Source organism: Rattus rattus, chromosome 2 (genome assembly GCF_011064425.1).
Source record: "Rattus rattus isolate New Zealand chromosome 2, Rrattus_CSIRO_v1, whole genome shotgun sequence".
Lineage (NCBI taxonomy): Eukaryota > Metazoa > Chordata > Mammalia > Rodentia > Muridae > Rattus > Rattus rattus.
The window spans coordinates 34,665,676-34,672,911 of NC_046155.1; the positions used below are offsets into that span (position 1 = coordinate 34,665,676).

At 40.7% G+C, this 7,236-nt stretch overlaps 1 pseudogene; it reads right to left on the minus strand.

The window, feature by feature from the left end:
- Positions 1 to 4,135: 4,135 nt before the first annotated feature.
- Positions 4,136 to 6,818, minus strand: LOC116893060 (annotated as a pseudogene).
- Positions 6,819 to 7,236: the final 418 nt, after the last annotated feature.

Sequence of the window (7,236 nt, forward strand, 5' to 3'; positions counted from 1 at the left end):
TTCAATTGGAGTTTCCCATATACAAATGAGTGTGAGGGCATCCACTTGGGTATGAGCAACTTACCAATGGCCAACTGCCCAAAGAAACATGACTCTCCTTTAACATCCACCAACTGCCAAACGCTCTCTAGCTAAGGGTGCAGCATCAGGAGTCCTACTCTGTTCCATGCTGGAATTAAAATATGTTTCTTTTAACATAATTTTACCATCACCTTCTTCTCTTCTCACCTTCCAAACCCTTCCATATACTTCTACTTTCTTTTTCCCCAATTCACGGTTTTCTTTCTATTAATTATAATATACATATCCTTATAACATTTGTATATTCATATATATTTGTACATTCCTAAATATATAAGTACAATCTTCTGAGTCTAAAATCATATTTCTCTATATGATTTCATGGCCAACCATTTGGTATTGGTTAACCAATTGCTGTACTCTTCGCTCAGAAAGACTATTTTTCCCATTTTCAACATTATTTAGTTGTTTTCAGGTTTCCTTTTGGGTAGAGTTGAGACCTTCCAGGCTTCTCCTTGTTCTCTTTAGTATGTCTCATTTTGTTCAGCTCATGTTTAGGCAGTCATGTTGGTTAGAGTTACTGGTGTAGCTTCTGGAATTCCTAAGAGACACAATTTCACAGAAAAACCTCCCTAATTCTCTGGCTCTTACAACATTTCTGCCTCTTCTTTTGCTATGGTCTCTGAGCCTTAAACCATCCTGGATTTTTATTTCTGTGTTTATATCTGTATATGTGTATATATATACATGCATACAGGAACCATGGCAGTCAGAAGGAGGTGTTAGATCCTCTGGAGCTGGAGTTGTAGGCAGTTGTGAGCTTCCCAACATAAGTACTGAGAACCGTTCGTGTCCTCTGCAAGGGCAGCAAGCTTTCTTAACAACTGAAACATCTTTTCAGTTGGAATTTTTACCTGATGTCATTTCCTGCAGGTCTTGTGTAAGTAACTGTAGATGGATGGTACTTGGTGTTTCTAACTGTCTTCTCCTCTCTCATCACCTACTGTCATTGCAGAAGTCTGGTACTTTTCTTTAGAATGAAAAGGCTTTATGGGGAGCAAGAAGGGAGTGGGACAGCATAACCTTGTTGTCAGCCAAAGAAATGACAGTGTATTAGTTTGTGAAAATAATGAGGGTAGGGCCATTGGCCTCTATCCTGTGCACTTTCTGGGTCCAAAGTCTTTGTGCCTCTTGTTGGCTCTGTTCCTTATGTGTGACACGAAGAGAATGACATGACCTAGCAGTTCCCATTAAGATGTAATACACCACCCCATCAGGAACACAGTGCAGTGCCTGTCTGGATAATAAATGATAGCTGTTTGTTTTTATTCAAGGCCAAGTGAAATAGATGGTAAATTTTGTAGTTGGAGCTAAGAGAAGGAAGAAAGAAAAGTTGAAATAGAACTATGTAAAAATATATGTTATAGCTCCTTTTGTTTTCATTTTTACTCTCACTGGCTAGATCTAGCTGTAGCATCTTTTGCACAGAGTGAACCAATACTTCAATCTAGAATAAGAGATTCTTCTCTCAGCTGCTCTGGACTAGTATGGAGGTGTCACCATGGTGATACAAGAAGACTACTGCGTCTAGCAGTAACTATTGGCTCTCCCTTGCTGATGTAAGGATCAGGACTTTCCTTCAATTTCTGTCATTAGCACTGGAGGATAGAGTATGTACCTGTGGTGGTTTGAATAAAAATGACCCCATAGGCATATTGATTTGCACACTTGGTCACAAGGGAGTGGCAGTATTAGGAAGTGTGGCCTTGTTGGAGTAGATGTGGCTTTGTTGGAAGAAGACTGTCACTGGGTATGTGGGGAGGGAGGTGCTTTGAGGTGTCAGATACTCAAGCCAGGCCCAGTGCTTCTGTTCTTGCTGCTTGAGGATTGGGATGTAGAACTCTCAGCTACTCTCCAGCACCATGTAGTCTGCATACCACCATGCTCCCCACCATGATAACAGACCAAACTTCTGAACTATAAGCCAGTTCCAGTTAAATGCTTTCCTTTATATGAATTGCTGTGGTCATGGTGTCTCTTGGCAGATCATGGTGAATTATTTGGATCACTAGATACTATGTGGTAAGTTCATGTACAAATTTGAGTACATTCTAGAAATGCTTAATAAGTTACTGGCAAATAGAAACCCTTAGACAACATCTGATACTAAATAAAATACTACATGACTGAACACATAAATGGATATCCATATTGATTATTTTTTGGGAAAACTACTTTATGTGTAGGCAGATGTACTGGCTCATTTATATGCACCACTGAATTATGGGGCTCACCAGGTACTATGTGCTAAGTTCTATGTGCAAATGAGCACATTCTAGATATGTTTAATCTGTTGCTGTCAAATTGAATTCACTTTTTTGTCAATTATAGAGAAAATGGAAAGTTCTAAGCAAAATAATACAAGCTATTTGGACCCCTCAAATACCTCTGGAAGTAGAAATGCTACTCACCAGAATCTGGGATGAAGCAATTGATGATGAAGATTTAAGAAATTAGATGCTTCATTTTTACTGACAGTTAGCCAATATGCTACCAAAGCAAAGGGAGATATTTGTGGAAAGCAGCATCCAATTCTGTTTGCTAGGATTCAGTTTTAAGAAGACAGGCTTACTTGTGCTTTTCCTGAGGTGACCTGTCAATTTGTCCAGAAAGGTTAATTTGTTAGAATCAGTCCTAAATTGCTTTCAAGGGCGGGCCCTAATTGTATTACCTTTCAGCAAGATGTTTCTGTCAATCAGAATTTTTTTTTTAAAGAACTAATTTGCTTGCAAAGCAGAGGTCAGGGAAAGCTGAACTCTCTATCCATAAGGACAACAGGAATCTGTATTCTGCACTGGGCTACTCATGCCTCATGGATATGTGGAGCTTGGGTATTCAGAGTTTTTTGAGCAATACAGTTATATCAATATGTTTTACTTTAGGTGAATTCTTGGTACAGTGAAAAGAGGAAGAAGTTGTGAATTCTGAGCTTTTTTTTTGGTCTTTATTTTGATGGTTTATGACCTAAGGTGAGACACATATCTTGCATCTTGATTTCCCTGACTAGAAGACTTCAGAGCCAGGTTGGGTACCATCAAAAGCTTATGGATTTCCAGCACAGTGTGAGTCTACCATTCTGCCGTCAGGCCTACTTCTGAGACTTTGGGGCTTTTCTACGACTTGAGAGGTGGTCTTAAGACCAGAGCCATTCCTTGTTTTCAGGAGAACTGTTGTCTAGGGAGTATCTAAGGTGTGCCTCAAAATGGAGTCTTACAGTATGGTCTGTCAGGGAAGCTCTGGGAAGAAGCATGAGAGTAGAGTAAGTGAGTTTCCTCTCTGCTTTCCTCTAGCTGTGGTAGGACCATTTTTGCAGTGGCCATGTTAATTTTCTTATGGAAAACACTCACCCTTGGAAGATACAGAGAAGCAGGGAGTTATTTTGAGAAGGTGAGGTTAGATGCTGATACAAGATTGGGAAGATTTCTGTCTCAGGGCAAGAAAGATACACAAATATATTTTAGGGTATTTGTGCAATAAATATCTATTTATGACCTTGTCTGTCATAGACACTAGATATAAGTCTACAGTTCAGATAAACCTGGAATTTTACAGGACACAGCCTTGTAGCAAGATGGTGGATGAATAGTCAGTCATATTGCATATGGTGCCATAGGAAGTGTGGGCCACTATGGAAACCTACAGGAAAAACATTCAATTCTGGATTAGGGATTTGGGGAAGTTTTCTCAATTATGATATGTTGACAACAGAAAACAAAAATATATGAATGGTAAAAGTGGAATGAGGTATTGACTTTGTGTTCTCCCAGGGGTGACAGACAGCAGGGCATATTCATTAATCTAAACGGAGATTGTGTGATAGGCAGGCTGCGTGGGAGAGTGAGGGACTATAGAAGTCATAGTTCTTTTTCTTTTTAATTTTTCAGATTTTTTATTTCAAAATTGCTGCTATGTACAGACATCATAAACACACACACACACACACACACACACACACATGTACACTGCATATTTTCCATGATATAAGAACTGGAAATAAAGTCTAAGGGCACTTAGAACTGAAATTGTCCCACAGAAGTCTGAGGATGGTCCCCCCTTACATGTCCTTCATTACTTCCTCCAGTTCTTCCTTTGTGAACATATGGAAAATCTGACCAGGCTGCACTGTGACTAGCTCAATGTTAGTTGTGTTAACTACTCCTCTACGGCACACTTGTGGATGATGAGTGAAGACTTGATGGCTCCCGTCAGAGTCATAGACTTGTGGTAAACTTCTTGCAAGGAGGTCTGGGAACTTCTGAAGCAGAGTTAATTGCACGACCATCACTATACAAAGGACCCAGATGGGTCCATGTGAAACAATTGGGATCCTTTCTCACCAGCTCCTCCAAACAACAATGCTACTCCAAAGGAACAAGATGTGACCCCTCGATCTGCATCCTCTTCTCCAAACTGCAACGTCTTATTGGACACAGCCTAGGTCACACTCTCAACTGCCATTGTCTCATTATAGGTGAACCAGTGTTTCTGTGTCTCCACTCTGGTTTTAGTCATTAAAGTTTTAGCATCAGCAATGAGCCCATTCATGGCACAACCTACATGAGCATCAATCTCTACAATTTTCTCAATGCCGCTAGGCTCCATTAGCGGGGAGGTAAAGGTGTACAGTTGGACGTACACCTTCTGATGTCTGGATGCCAATGGCCATAGAACCAAGCTTGATAGCCTCAATGGCATCCACTTGAAATGATCTTCCTTCAGGAGAAAAAGTATTTACACCCCTGCTATACTCCTAAGGCCACACGACTGAAAGCAGCACCATAATCTGAAGTCACAGTCTTTGTAAAAACACTTTTTAAAATTACATTTGTTCTTTGACAATTTTATGCCTGTGTATAATGCATTCTGACTGACCTTATCCCTACTTTCTCTCACTTGCTTCCCTCCCATGTATATGTCCCCTCTTCCCAACTAATCTTTGGCAGATACACAACTGGAGATGGTAGGTGCTTCCTCCTTTCCCAGAGTCCATCAGCAGCCTGTAATCCAGCGCTAAGGAGTGAAGTCCTATGTGCCCAACCTCACTCTTGAGTTATTTCCAGAAGGTGAAGTTAGATGTTGATAGAAGATTGGAAAGGTTTCTGTCTGAAAGCAAGAGAGGTACAGTAATATACTTAAGGTACACAGGTAGATGTTAGGAGGACCTGTCAGGGGCAGGCTCAATTCAAGTAATCATAGATGCTATGAATTCATGGTTGCTCTGGTTACATTGTGTCTAGAAGTTACATTCTGTAGTGCCTCTTTCAGCCACATGAAGAAAGCTTGTCTTTAAATGCCGAGGGAGCCACTGAACAGTTCTAAGTAGAACTGTTGAACACGTCCTGGTTATATTCAAATAGGAACTTCTAGGAAGATACTTCCAGCTACCGAGTGGAGAAAGGACTGGAAGCAGTGAGTCTGGGGGCAGAGAAAGTTGAGAGACCTACAGAGGGTTTGGTAATCCAGGTGAAAGAGACTGTGATTATGATGAGGGGGCAGGGCCTGGAGAGGAGCAGTGGATCCAAGAGACATCCGTGGAAGAGACCAGGTAGGATTCCAAGAATGAGATGTGGAAAATGGAAGAAATTGAGTTCAAGGTGGCACCCAAAGTCCCTGGCATGGCTACATTTGTGTCATGACACTTTATTCTCGTTGTTTTTTTGAAAAACATTCAGGTTGACAATGATACTTACCATACCCTGGCCATGGAACTCTAGCCACAGACCTCTTACCAGGAGTTGTTACTTTGGTCTGGTGTAGAAGTTGTTACTTTGGTCTGGTTTCTTCCTGGGCTAAGTGGTGTGTGTGTGTGTGTGTGTGTGTGTGTGTGTGTGCTGTATGTGTGATATGTGATATATATATGTAGAGAGAGAGAGAGAGGCAGGGAGAAAGTTGTATGTTTGGTGTGTGTGTGTGTGTGTGTATGTGTGTCTCCTCAGGAAGTCATACAACATTATGACATTTCACACAAGTGTATGATGTATTTTGATCATACTACCATTACCCTCTCTTGTTCTCACTGATCTCTTTTCCTAACTGATAGTCTTTCTATTACATGCTTCTTAAATGGTGACCCAACGAATTTCACTGGCATGGATACCTTGCCGGTGGACAGACCATTGAGGAGAACCTTTCTTTCTCTTAGTAACTATCAATTACCTACCAAGCCTCAGAGAGCAGCTGGGCCTCCTGAGCTCAATACTCTACAACAGGATATTGACAAGCCCAAATCTTGTGCTAGTTTTGTACATGTGATCACATTTGTCCTTGAGTTCAAGAGTACAACAGCCCTTGTATATTCAGAAAGCAGAAGGTAGGTACAAAGATTTGGAAGCCAAGAAACCAGTGAGGAAGTGAGGAGAAAGCCAGAAAGGCAAAATTGAAAAATGCAGAGTCTTGATGCTGTTCCTGTCTCCCGTCAGTCCCTTTCAGACCTGCGTATGTTGATAATCCTGCTTTCTATGGGATTCTTATTTTCTTTAAAATTCCATCTTCCTACCTTCTTGTGAGCTTGGGCTGGTATTTGAGACTCGGAACCAAAGGCTTGAGTATAACATACACTGTACTGGTTTCCTGTTAAAATATAGACCCTGATGCAACTTTCTGTCTGGTGTAACCCCTGAAACTGCATTTTTTAAAATTCTTGGCTTGGGTGTGCTATTTTTATAGATGCTTTACAGGGGCTATATCCAATCAGTCAGTTGTGCTTTCATCCTTACTTCCAGGGCACCCTTTTCCATTGGCCAGTATCAGAAATAAAAAAAAATCTTAGGCATAACCATACTCAGTTCTCCTCACACTCAAAGCTGCTATGACTTTGTGCTGTGTCAAGTACAGCATTTCAGCTCTGACGGAGAAAGTCCTTCTAAGAAACATGACTAGAATCTAACACTGATAACATTTTATAACTTGCTGAGGGCAGTGTTTTCCTACAAATAATGCTTATAAATATTGTCTTAAGTTGTCTGCAAACCCGGATCCAGCTCAAGATGCCTTGGCACGAATTAGAGTGCTTTTGGAGTTGCATCACACACCACTCTGAATTTAGTAACTGAGTAAATGTATCATATACCAAATTTGTGCTTGTTTAAAGACATAAAGAGCAATGTTTTTAAACTGAAGCCCTTCTCTGATCTTGAAGCTGCTTATGTATGGGAG